This window comes from Oncorhynchus mykiss, chromosome 20, assembly GCF_057628025.1.
Source record: "Oncorhynchus mykiss isolate SJ-2025 chromosome 20, ASM5762802v1, whole genome shotgun sequence".
Lineage (NCBI taxonomy): Eukaryota > Metazoa > Chordata > Actinopteri > Salmoniformes > Salmonidae > Oncorhynchus > Oncorhynchus mykiss.
This window is the reverse complement of record NC_143041.1, coordinates 44477447-44490544: the sequence shown is the minus strand read 5'-3', so window position 1 is coordinate 44490544 and position 13098 is coordinate 44477447. Positions and strand designations below refer to the sequence as shown.

At 46.4% G+C, this 13098-nt stretch overlaps 1 protein-coding gene across 4 annotated transcripts in view; it reads left to right on the top strand.

Moving 5' to 3' along the window:
- The window catches only part of LOC100301650 (calcium-activated potassium channel subunit alpha-1a), a 204527-nt gene that overhangs the window by 76226 nt on the left and 115203 nt on the right, over positions 1-13098 (top strand). The window lies entirely within an intron of this gene.

Genomic DNA, 13098 nt, shown 5'->3' with positions numbered 1-13098 from the left:
TCTTCTTCTACTTCTACTTCTTCTTCTTCTTCTTCTTCTTCTTCTTCTTCTACTTCTTCTTCATCTTCTTCTTCTTCTTCTTCTTCTTCTTCTTCTTTGACGTCTTGATTTTCAGCCTCCTATTCCTCAACTCTGTAAAATGGAGAGGAAACAGAGAGCGATGGATATAATAACCACTTAACTTTGAGGAGTGACATGGCACCAAGTTTATTACTAACCTACTGCAGGTGGAACTTTTATTTTAACCTATTACAATATCTATCAAGCCAACCCATTATAATGTGACATTAGTCTTGGAATGTAAAAATCCAACAAGTCAAACATAAACTCAAAGGACAGAGGATTGTACCTGGCAGCTCCTGCTCCCATAGCTCTTAACAAGGCAGGGAAATCTTCACATAAGGATTGTAATTCGTTTTCCGGTCCACAAAGTGATAATGTCTCCAATCTCTCCTTTTTCGATATCCTTCTGGACGTCAGCTGTACAGACATATGTGTTGATGGCAGCATTCTGTAAATGGATGTTATCATTTCAGGACTGTTGCTCGGTCTGCATAACAGTACATGCAAGTGGTCTTTTCTAAATATCTTGAAGAGAACATCACTATTTTCGTTTAATTGATTTCTTCTCAGTTTTTTCAGGAATGATTCTTTCTTTCCCTTCTTCATTTGTCCTACTTCAGTCAAATCTACTCCTTCATACATGTCCCTGACAACAGCAGCCATTTTTCTAAATGATACTGACCCTGTAGCTCCATCCATACATATACCTTTCTGTGAGATTTTGATTGGTTGACGAAACCAGGAACTGTGTTATGAAAGTAATATCACTGGTCTTTCTGCATTAACCAGTTATATCACAGACCCAGAGGCTACGTACGTGTGTGTGTGTGTGTGTGTGTGTGTGTGTGTGTGTGTGTGTGTGTGTGTGTGTGTGTGTGTGTGTGTGCCAGTTTCTGACTGGCAGTTGCAGGAGGAGATCTCAGGGCCTGATTATAATGCAAAAAGCATTATGATAGAGAAAGCATTATTCCTAAATGTGCACGTGAAACCTACCCTAAGGGTTTCATTCTGGAATGACAACCTACGTTTTCATTGATGAATGTGAGTGTGAATGACAACCTACGTGTTCATTGGGGCTCAATTATTTGCATGTGTTTTAAAACTGTTCAAAGGAAAGAACACTGATCACAGAATCAGACAGCAACATGTTTTCTCCCTGTAGTAGGCATGTTTAGTGACTGAGGGCTACAGGCTAGTTCCTGTAGTAGGCATGTTTAGTGACTGAGGGCTACAGGCTAGTTCCCTGTAGTAGGCATGTTTAGTGACTGAGGGCTACAGGCTAGTAGTTCCCTGTAGTGGGCATGTTTAGTGACTGAGGGCTACAGGCTAGTAGTTCCCTGTAGTGGGCATGTTTAGTGACTGAGGGCTACAGGCTAGTTCCCTGTAGTTGGCATGTTTAGTGACTGAGAGCTACAGGCTAGTAGTTCCCTGTAGTAGGCATGTTTAGTGACTGAGGACTACAGGCTAGTTCCCTGTAGTAGGCATGTTTAGTGACTGAGGGCTACAGGCTAGTTCCTGTAGTAGGCATGTTTAGTGACTGAGGGCTACAGGCTAGTTCCCTGTAGTAGGCATGTTTAGTGACTGAGGGCTACAGGCTAGTAGTTCCCTGTAGTAGGCATGTTTAGTGACTGAGGGCTACAGGCTAGTTCCCTGTAGTAGGCATGTTTAGTGACTGAGGGCTGCAGGCTAGTTCCCTGTAGTAGGCATGTTTAGTGACTGAGGGCTACAGGCTAGTTCCCTGTAGTAGGCATGTTTAGTGACTGAGGGCTACAGGCTAGTTCCCTGTAGTAGGCATGTTTAGTGACTGAGGGCTACAGGCTAGTAGTTCCCTGTAGTAGGCATGTTTAGTGACTGAGGGCTACAGGCTAGTTCCCTGTAGTAGGCATGTTTAGTGACTGAGGGCTGCAGGCTAGTTCCCTGTAGTAGGCATGTTTAGTGACTGAGGGCTACAGGCTAGTTCCCTGTAGTAGGCATGTTTAGTGACTGAGGGCTACAGGCTAGTTCCCTGTAGTAGGCATGTTTAGTGACTGAGGACTACAGGCTAGTTCCCTGTAGTAGGCATGTTTAGTGACTGAGGGCTACAGGCTAGTTCCCTGTAGTAGGCATGTTTAGTGACTGAGGGCTACAGGCTAGTAGTTCCCTGTAGTAGGCATGTTTAGTGACTGAGGGCTACAGGCTAGTAGTTCCCTGTAGTTGGCATGTTTAGTGACTGAGGGCTACAGGCTAGTAGTTCCCTGTAGTAGGCATGTTTAGTGACTGAGGGCTACATGCTAGTTCCCTGTAGTAGGCGTGTTTAGTGACTGAGGGCTACAGGCTAGTTCCCTGTAGTAGGCATGTTTAGTGACTGAGGGCTACAGGCTAGTTCCCTGTAGTAGGCATGTTTAAATGACTGAGGGCTACAGGCTAGTAGTTCCCTGTAGTAGGCATGTTTAGTGACTGAGGGCTATAGGCTAGTTCCCTGTAGTAGGCATGTTTAGTGACTGAGGGCTACAGGCTAGTAGTTCCCTGTAGTAGGCATGTTTAGTGACTGAGGGCTACAGGCTAGTTCCCTGTAGTAGGCATGTTTAGTGACTGAGGGCTACAGGCTAGTTCCCTGTAGTAGGCATGTTTAGTGACTGAGGACTACAGGCTAGTTCCCTGTAGTAGGCATGTTTAGTGACTGAGGGCTACAGGCTAGTTCCCTGTAGTAGGCATGTTTAGTGACTGAGGGCTACAGGCTAGTAGTTCCCTGTAGTAGGCATGTTTAGTGACTGAGGGCTACAGGCTAGTAGTTCCCTGTAGTTGGCATGTTTAGTGACTGAGAGCTACAGGCTAGTAGTTCCCTGTAGTAGGCATGTTTAGTGACTGAGGGCTACATGCTAGTTCCCTGTAGTAGGCGTGTTTAGTGACTGAGGGCTACAGGCTAGTTCCCTGTAGTAGGCATGTTTAGTGACTGAGGGCTACAGGCTAGTTCCCTGTAGTAGGCATGTTTAAATGACTGAGGGCTACAGGCTAGTAGTTCCCTGTAGTAGGCATGTTTAGTGACTGAGGGCTATAGGCTAGTTCCCTGTAGTAGGCATGTTTAGTGACTGAGGGCTACAGGCTAGTAGTTCCCTGTAGTAGGCATGTTTAGTGACTGAGGGCTACAGGCTAGTTCCCTGTAGCAGGCATGTTTAGTGACTGAGGGCTACAGGCTAGTTCCCTGTAGTAGACATGTTTAGTGACTGAGGGCTACAGGCTAGTAGTTCCCTGTAGTAGGCATGTTTAGTGACTGAGGGCTACAGGCTAGTAGTTCCCTGTAGTAGGCATGTTTAGTGACTGAGGGCTACAGGCTAGTAGTTCCCTGTAGTAGGCATGTTTAGTGACTGAGGGCTACAGGCTAGTTCCCTGTAGTAGGCATGTTTAGTGACTGAGGGCTACAGGCTAGTAGTTCCCTGTAGTAGGCATGTTTAGTGACTGAGGACTACAGGCTAGTTCCCTGTAGTAGGCATGTTTAGTGACTGAGGGCTACAGGCTAGTTCCCTGTAGTAGGCATGTTTAGTGACTGAGGGCTACAGGCTAGTAGTTCCCTGTAGTAGGCATGTTTAGTGACTGAGGGCTACAGGCTAGTAGTTCCCTGTAGTTGGCATGTTTAGTGACTGAGGGCTACAGGCTAGTAGTTCCCTGTAGTAGGCATGTTTAGTGACTGAGGGCTACATGCTAGTTCCCTGTAGTAGGCGTGTTTAGTGACTGAGGGCTACAGGCTAGTTCCCTGTAGTAGGCATGTTTAGTGACTGAGGGCTACAGGCTAGTTCCCTGTAGTAGGCATGTTTAAATGACTGAGGGCTACAGGCTAGTAGTTCCCTGTAGTAGGCATGTTTAGTGACTGAGGGCTATAGGCTAGTTCCCTGTAGTAGGCATGTTTAGTGACTGAGGGCTACAGGCTAGTAGTTCCCTGTAGTAGGCATGTTTAGTGACTGAGGGCTACAGGCTAGTTCCCTGTAGCAGGCATGTTTAGTGACTGAGGGCTACAGGCTAGTTCCCTGTAGTAGACATGTTTAGTGACTGAGGGCTACAGGCTAGTAGTTCCCTGTAGTAGGCATGTTTAGTGACTGAGGGCTACAGGCTAGTAGTTCCCTGTAGTAGGCATGTTTAGTGACTGAGGGCTACAGGCTAGTAGTTCCCTGTAGTAGGCATGTTTAGTGACTGAGGGCTACAGGCTAGTTCCCTGTAGTAGGCATGTTTAGTGACTGAGGGCTACAGGCTAGTAGTTCCCTGTAGTAGGCATGTTTAGTGACTGAGGGCTACAGGCTAGTTCCCTGTAGTAGGCATGTTTAGTGACTGAGGGCTACAGGCTAGTAGTTCCCTGTAGTGGGCATGTTTAGTGACTGAGGGCTACAGGCTAGTTCCCTGTAGTAGGCATGTTTAGTGACTGAGGGCTACAGGCTAGTTCCCTGTAGTAGGCATGTTTAGTGACTGAGGGCTACAGGCTAGTTCCCTGAGGTAGGCGTGTTTAGTGACTGAGGGCTACAGGCTAGTTCCCTGTAGTAGGCATGTTTAGTGACTGAGGGCTACAGGCTAGTTCCCTGTAGTAGGCATGTTTAGTGACTGAGGGCTACAGGCTAGTTCCCTGTAGTAGGCGTGTTTAGTGACTGAGGGCTACAGGCTAGTTCCCTGTAGTAGGCATGTTTAGTGACTGAGGGCTACAGGCTAGTTCCCTGTAGTAGGCATGTTTAGAAACTGAGGGCTACAGGCTAGTAGTTCCCTGTAGTAGGCATGTTTAGTGACTGAGGGCTACAGGCTAGTTCCCTGTAGTAGGCATGTTTAGTGACTGAGGGCTACAGGCTAGTTCGCTGTAGTAGGCATGTTTAGTGACTGAGGGCTACAGGCTAGTAGTTCCCTGTAGTAGGCATGTTTAGTGACTGAGGGCTACAGGCTAGTTCCCTGTAGTAGGCGTGTTTAGTGACTGAGGGCTACAGGCTAGTAGTTCCCTTTAGTAGGCATGTTTAGTGACTGAGGGCTACAGTCTAGTTCCCTGTAGTAGGCATGTTTAGTGACTGAGGGCTACAGGCTAGTAGTTCCCTGTAGTAGGCATGTTTAGTGACTGAGGGCTACAGGCTAGTAGTTCCCTGTAGTGGGTATGTTTCGTTACTGAGGGCTACAGGCTAGTTCCCTGTAGTAGACATGTTTAGTGACTGAGGGCTACAGGCTAGTTCCCTGTAGTAGGCATGTTTAGAGACTGAGGGCTAAAGGCTAGTTCCCTGTAGTAGGCATGTTTAGTGACTGAGGGCTACAGGCTAGTTCCCTGTAGTAGGCATGTTTAGTGACTGAGGGCTACAGGCTAGTAGTTCCCTGTAGTAGGCATGTTTAGTGACTGAGGGCTACAGGCTAGTAGTTCCCTGTAGTAGGCATGTTTCGTTACTGAGGGCTACAGGCTAGTTCCCTGTAGTAGGCATGTTTAGTGACTGAGGGCTACAGGCTAGTTCCCTGTAGTAGGCATGTTTAGAGACTGAGGGCTAAAGGCTAGTTCCTTGTAGTAGGCATGTTTAGTGACTGAGGGCTACAGGCTAGTTCCCTGTAGTAGGCATGTTTAGTGACTGAGGGCTACAGGCTAGTTCCCTGTAGTAGTTGTGGTGTCAGTATTGAGTGCTGGTACTACTATTGTACTGTAGGAGCAGTTCAATATTTTTGTGATTTTTGCCACTCCGTGATGTGATATCAGTGTGGGTGTACTGTCCCTGAGGGTCAAGCAGTCAGGGAAGGATCAGAATGAGAGAATGGTCTAGGGAGGGATACAGCTGAGGGTCAACCAATCAGGGAAGGATGTTTTTCGTGCCTGTTCGTAGATTTCTACTTTAGGTACACATCCTAGTTATACAGTGAATGTACTATAGAATAGCATGGCATTGTTTTTCGGTTATCTGTCTTTTCTCATTAACATACAACATCATTTAAATATAATTAAATGTTATTGGTCACATACACACAGTTAGTAGATGTTATTGTGGGTGTTTCGAAATGCTTGTGTTCTTAGCTCCAACAGTGCAGTAGTATCTAACAATACACACTAATCTAAAAGTAAAAGAATGGAATTAAGAAATATATAACTATTAGAATGAGCAATGTCAGAGTGGCATTGAGTAAATACAGTAGAATAGAATACACTATATACATATGAAATGAGTAAATCAGTATGTAAACATTATTAAAGTGGCCAGTGATTCCAAGTCTATGTATATAGGGCAACAGCCTCTAAGGTGCAGGGTTGAGTAGCCGGTTGGTAGCCAGCTAGTGTCGGCTATTTAACAGTCTGATGGCCTTGAGATAGATGCTGTTTTTCAATATCTCTGTCCCATCTTTGTTGCACATGTACTGACCTCGCCTTCTGGATGATAGTGGGATGTGGCTCGGGTCGTTGTGTAACGTATACGCTAATAATGGGGAAGCAAGTACAGGTAGTGAATTTAATAAATAAACAAATATGGAACAAAACAAGAAAAACTAGTAGCGTACAGGCATGAAAACATGATCTTCTATATATTCTGAAGAGAACATCAACATTGTCTCTAACATTTTTTCCAGGTCGATCGTTTCTGCTAAGGCGCGGGAACCTGTAGAGCCAGTGAGGTGTGGGAACCTGTCGAGCCAGCTAAGGCGTGGGAACTTGTGGAGTCAACTGAGGCAGCCGATGTTCCTGTGACGTCGGGTGCTGTAGGTGTCCTGGAGGGCAGGTAGTTTGCCCCCGTTGATGCGTTGGGCCACCCTCTGGAGAGCCCTGCGGTTGCGAGCGGTGCACTTGCCGTATCAGGCCGTGATACAGCCCGACAGGATGCTCTCAATTGTGCATCTGTAAAGGTTTCTGAGGCTCTTAGAGGCCAAAACAAATTTCTTCAGCATCCCGATGTTGAAGAGGTGCTGTTACGCCTTCTTCACAACACTGTCTGTGTGGTTGGATCATTTCAGATTGTCAGTGATGTGTACACCAAGGAACTTGAAGCTTTACACCTTCTCCATTGTGGTCCCATCGATGTGGATGGGGGAGTGCTCCCTTTAATGTTTCCTGAAGTGTACGATCAGTTCCTTTGTTTTGTTGACGTTGAGGGAGAGGTTATTTTCCTGGCCCCACTCTGCCAGGGCCCTCACCTCCTCCCTGTAGGCTGTCAAGTTATTGTTGGCAATTAGGCCTACTACTGTTGTGTTGTCTGCAAACTTGATGATTGAGTTGGAGGCGTGCATGGCCACGCAGTCATGGGTGAACTTGGAGTACAGGAGGGAGCTGAGCACGCACCCTTGTGGGGCCCCTGTGTTGAGGATCAGCAAAGTGGAGGTGTTTCTTCCTACCTTGACCACCTGGGGGCGGCCCATCAGGAAGTGCAAGACCCAGTTGCACGGGGATGAGACACAGGGCCCCAAGCTTATTGATGAGCTTGGAGGGTACTATGGTGTTGAATGCTGAGCTATAGTATTCCCCTTGCCCAGATGGGATAGGGCAGTGTGCAGTACGATGGCGATTACATCGTCTGTGACTCTATTGAGGCGGTAAGCAAATTGACGTGGGTCTAGGGTGTTGGGAAAGGTAGATGTGATATGATTCTTATTAACTAGCCTCTCAAAGCACTTCATGATGACAGAAGTGAGTGCTATGGGGCGATAGTCATTTAGTTCAGTTACCTTTGCTTTCTTGCGTACAGGAACAATGGTGGACATCTTGAAGGAAGTGTGGACTGCAGACTAGGAAAGGGAGAGATTGAATATGTTCGTAAACACTCCCGCCAGCTGGTCTGCGCATGCTCTGAGGACGGGGCTAGGGATGCCGCCTGGGCCGGCAGTCTTGCGAGGATTAATACGCTTAAACGTTTTACTCACGTCGGCCAAGGAGAAGGAGAGCCCTCAGTCCTTGGGCCGCGTCGGTGGCACTGTGTTCTCTCTTCAAAACGGGTCGAAGAAGATGTTTAGCTTGTTTAGTTTACAGGACCATAATCCCTCAGGTTCCTGTTTCTGAAAACCCATTGTATTCTCATGTACATGATCTGTATGGGACTTTTCCAGACATCTTCCAAATAGAGATAAACAAAGATAGAGATCCGGAGGTAGAGAGAAAGAGAGAAATACAGAGAGAAAGAGAAAGAGAGATATACAGAGAGATGGGGTGTTCTCTGTTGGAAGCCTCTCCAACATAATCCAGGTAGAATCAGGTGATTTGAGCAAAGCCAGTTTTTCTATGTATGTGGGTGACTCAACATTATACTGTAAATGTCAGCTACTGTACTACAGCGAATGAAATGACTGCAACGCTTAACAATGAGCTGCAGTTAGTTTCAGAGTGGGTGGCAAGGAATAAGTTAGTCCTGAATATTTCTAAAACTAAAAGCATTGTAATTGGGACAAATCATTCACTAAACCCCAAACCTCAACTAAATCTTGTAATAAATAATGTGGAAATTGAGCAAGTTGAGATGACTAAACTACTTGGAGTAACCCTGGATTGTAAACTGTCATGGCCAAAACATGTTGAAACAACAGTAGCTAAGATGGGGAGAAGTCTGTCTATAAGAAAGCGATGCTCTGCCTTCTTAACAACACTATCAACAAGGCAGGTCCTACAGGCCCTGGTTTCTACCTTCTCAACAACACTATCAACAACGCAGGTCCTACAGGCCCTAGTTCTGTCACACCTGGACTACTGTTCAGTCGTGTGGTCAGGTAAACAGGTAAAATAAATATATATATATATATATACATTCAGCAGGTGTTTACACTCTGACGAGAGTGCGCTGAAATCTGAGTAGATAGCCAATGTGTTAAGGACATGATAATTGGATAACAGTCATTCAAGGTCTTGCTAGCTAACCACATGACACCTGCATCTCTAGCTGTGTTGAGCCACTGAAAAACAATATGAGGAGAAAATGGTCAGTCATTCACCCTCTCCTCCAATGGCATGACATCCTACTAGCAGCTAGCTATCTAGCTAACGTTAGGCTCGGTGTTTTTAGCATGTCACATAAATAAATAGGCTAACATATTAGCCACGTTATAACTGACTTGTGACTCGTTGCCTTTGCTAGTTTGATTGTATTGACATTCCCAGCCTCAGTTACATACATCCATTTTTTTGCCTAAAATATTTAGTAATGGAAACTGAAACAGTGCATCCCGAATGGAGGCAGCAAACAATGTACCAGATGTGATTTCCAACCTGATAGCAATATGTTTTAGACTACCAAGGACTGTATTGGTTGAATTATATTAACTGCATCCGTCTATTCTGACAACAATACCTTACTCTACGTCATATAGTTGTTTGTCAGATAGAACCTATTTTTTAAACCTAAAGTTAAAGTTTTTTGTAGGATAAACTGAGAATATTATATTTATATACTGATATGATTGTTAGTTTTATATCTGCAAAGTCGTTAAAACGCTGTCAGTTCTACTTTTAAGTAAAAGCAGAAAAGCGTTTGAAGACCTCTGTTTTGAACCCAGGTGTTGATCCTGCCTCTGTGAGAGGAGTTAATCTCTGATTATATTCTCATCTGTGCTTCTCAGGATTACAGTACTGTGGCGTACTGGCCGGACCACATTACATGCACTGGGGGTTTTCATTTTGAGGGATTTGGGTCGTTCATTTTGTAACTTATAATATTCTTAGTGTTGTGGACTGGTGAACTAAAAGCCGCTGCCTTCAGAATACATGTAGCCTACCTGTCCTGTGTGAGCGTGGGCTTGAATCCAACCCACTGCTATTCCACCCTACCTTTCCTCCTATCCTCCGATCTAATAAACGGTGGGACTGCCCTACTCCTTTCCTTTACGGAAGAAGAAGAAGGAGAAGAAAGACAACTATAATTGTCCCTAATGGGCTTTTTAATAACGTTTGATGTTGTGTGGAGTTTTTCATACTTTAATAAGGGGGGAAAAATATTTTTTTAAAGATAGAAGCTGCCAACGGACTACCTAATAAAGAAGAGAGTGCCCTAAAATGATATCTAATTCTTGGCCTTATTTAACTGCAGTTAACTGCTTGCTCAGTCAGTTTACCCAAGGCCACTCACAGGTTGCATCCCTAATGGCACCCTATGTAGAGCACTGAAGTGTGGTCAAAAGTATGCAGTATAGGGAATAGGGATTCACAAACAGACTGATTAAGTTTAGCCTGGTTACCCCAGGCCACTAAGTTTAGCCTGGATACCCCCAGGCCACTAAGTTTAGCCTGGATACCCCCAGGCCACTAAGTTTAGCCTGGATTCCCCAGGCCACTAAGTTTAGCCTGGTTACCCCCAGGCCACTAAGTTTAGCCTGGTTACCCCCAGGCCACTAAGTTTAGCCTGGTTACCCCCAGGCCACTAAGTTTAGCCTGGATACCCCCAGGCCACTAAGTTTAGCCTGGTTACCCCAGGCCACTAAGTTTAGCCTGGTTACCCCAGGCAACTCACAGACTGATTAAGTTTAGCCTGGTTACCCCAGGCAACTCACAGACTGATTAAGTTTAGCCTGGATACCCCCAGGCCACAAAGTTTCAGACAGTACATATATGGTGTCAGGGCTGTCACTTCACAACTAATGTTATCTAAAACCACTGGATCTGCATGTGTCAATTAACCTATAATCTCTCCCAATCTGTTCCCACACAGTGTATAGCTAGATTAGCCTGGTGTTCCCATGGTCATTAATGCCATACATTAGCCATAAAAGTTGGCTATACAGCACAAACATCTGGGACCACGCTATAGATAGACTGCATGTTCTATTTTATTCAGAAGGCCTCCCATATTAGACAGACAGACAGACAGACAGACAGACAGACAGACAGACAGACAGACAGACAGACACGGACATACAGACAGACAGACCGACCGACAGACAGACAGACAGACAGACAGACAGACAGACACACAGACAGACAGACAGACAGGCAGACAGGACAGACAGACAGACAGACAGACAGACAGACAGACAGACAGACAGACAGACAGACAGACAGACAGATGACCTTGTTTTGTTGTTGTGATAGCTCTGTGACCAGGCTCAGGGCTTTGCTGCATCACTGTTTCTCCTCTGCCTCTCTCTTCCTCTAGAAACTCTAGTGAGCTACACTGTCACCTGTCCTTGTCTCACTGCGTGTCACTGTCTCCTCACTTCTGCTTGTTTCACTGCCTGTCACTGTCTCCTCTCCTCTCCTTGGCTCACTGCCTGTCACTGTCTCCTCTCCTCTCCTTGTTTCACTGACTGTCCCTGTCTCCTCACCTCTCCTTGTCTCACTGCCTGTCACTGTCTCCTCTCCTCTCCTTGTTTCACTGCCTGTCACTGTCTCCTCTCCTCTCCTTGTTTCACTGCCTGTCACTGTCTCCTCTCCTCTCCTTGTTTCACTGCCTGTCACTGTCTCCTCTCCTCTCCTCTCCTTGTTTCACTGCCTGTCACTGTCTCCTCTCCTCTCCTCTCCTCTCCTCTCCTCTCCTCTCCTCTCCTCTCCTCTCCTCTCCTCTCCTCTCCTCTCCTCTCCTCTCCTCTCCTCTCCTCTCCTCTCCTCTCCTCTCCTCTCCTCTCCTTGTTTCACTGCCTGTCACTGTCTCCTCTCCTCTCCTCGTTTTACTGCCTGTCACTGTCTCCTCTCCTCTCCTCTCCTCTCCTTGTTTCACTGCCTGTCACTGTCTCCTCTCCTCTCCTTGTTTCACTGCCTGTCACTGTCTCCTTTCCTCTCCTCTCCTTGTTTCACTGCCTGTCACTGTCTCCTCTCCTCTCCTCTCCTCTCCTCTCCTCTCCTCTCCTCTCCTCTCCTCTCCTTGTTTCACTGCCTGTTACTGTCTCCTCTCCTCTCCTTGTTTCACTGCCTGTCACTGTCTCCTCTCCTCTCCTTGTTTCACTGCCTATCACTGTCTCCTCTCCTCTCCTCTCCTTGTTTCACTGCCTATCACTGTCTCCTCTCCTCTCCTTTCCTTGTCTCACTGCCTGTCACTGTCTCCTCTCCTCTCCTTGTCTCACTGCCTGTCACTGTCTCCTCTTCTCTCCTTGTTTCACTGCCTGTCACTGTCTCCTCTCCTCTCCTTTCCTTGTCTCACTGCCTGTCACTGTCTCCTCTCCTCTCCTTGTCTCACTGCCTGTCACTGTCTCCTCTCCTCTCCTTGTCTCACTGCCTGTCACTGTCTCCTCTTCTCTCCTTGTTTCACTGCCTGTCACTGTCTCCTCTCCTCTCCTCTCCTCTCCTTGTTTCACTGCCTGTCACTGTCTCCTCTCCTCTCCTCTCCTTGTTTCACTGCCTGTCACTGTCTCCTCTCCTCTCCTTGTCTCACTGCCTGTCACTGTCTCCTCTCCTCTCCTTGTTTCACTGCCTGTCACTGTCTCCTCTCCTCTCCTCTCCTTGTTTCACTGCCTGTCACTGTCTCTTCTCCTCTCCTTGTCTCACTGCCTGTCACTGTCTCCTCTCCTCTCCTTGTTTCACTGCCTGTTACTGTCTCCTCTCCTCTCCTCTCCTTGTTTCACTGCCTGTCACTGTCTCCTCTCCTCTCCTTGTCTCACTGCCTGTCTCCTCTCCTCTCCTCTCCTTGTCTCACTGCCTGTCACTGTCTCCTCTCCTCTCCTTGTTTCACTGCGTGTGTGTTCCCAGGTGTAGGTGTATCCTAGCACTATCTTTATTTACCCTGTCAGAATGAGCTGATGTGATGTGTATCTACTACCTATACTGTGATGTGATGTGTATCTACTACCTATACTGTGATGTGATGTGTATCTACTACCTATACTGTGATGTGATGTGCAGCTAATACCTATACTCTGACAGTGCCGGTTATGAATGATTTATCCTTGGCCTTAATAAACATATGATCTACCTCAGTGAATGTGATATCCCCAGAACAGGCTAATTACTGGGACCTTTATACTAAATGTTAGCTGTCAGTGTGCTACTTAATAACGTCTCCCCTGTGAATGCATTAGACCAGGGTCCCCCAGCGCTACACAGCTGATTCAAGTGGCTGACTCATCATCCAGCATTTGTTATTTCAATCAGCTGTGTAATGCTAGTGCAAAAACCATCATGTGTATCCGGGGGGGGGGGTCTTTATTTTTTAATAGTTTAAA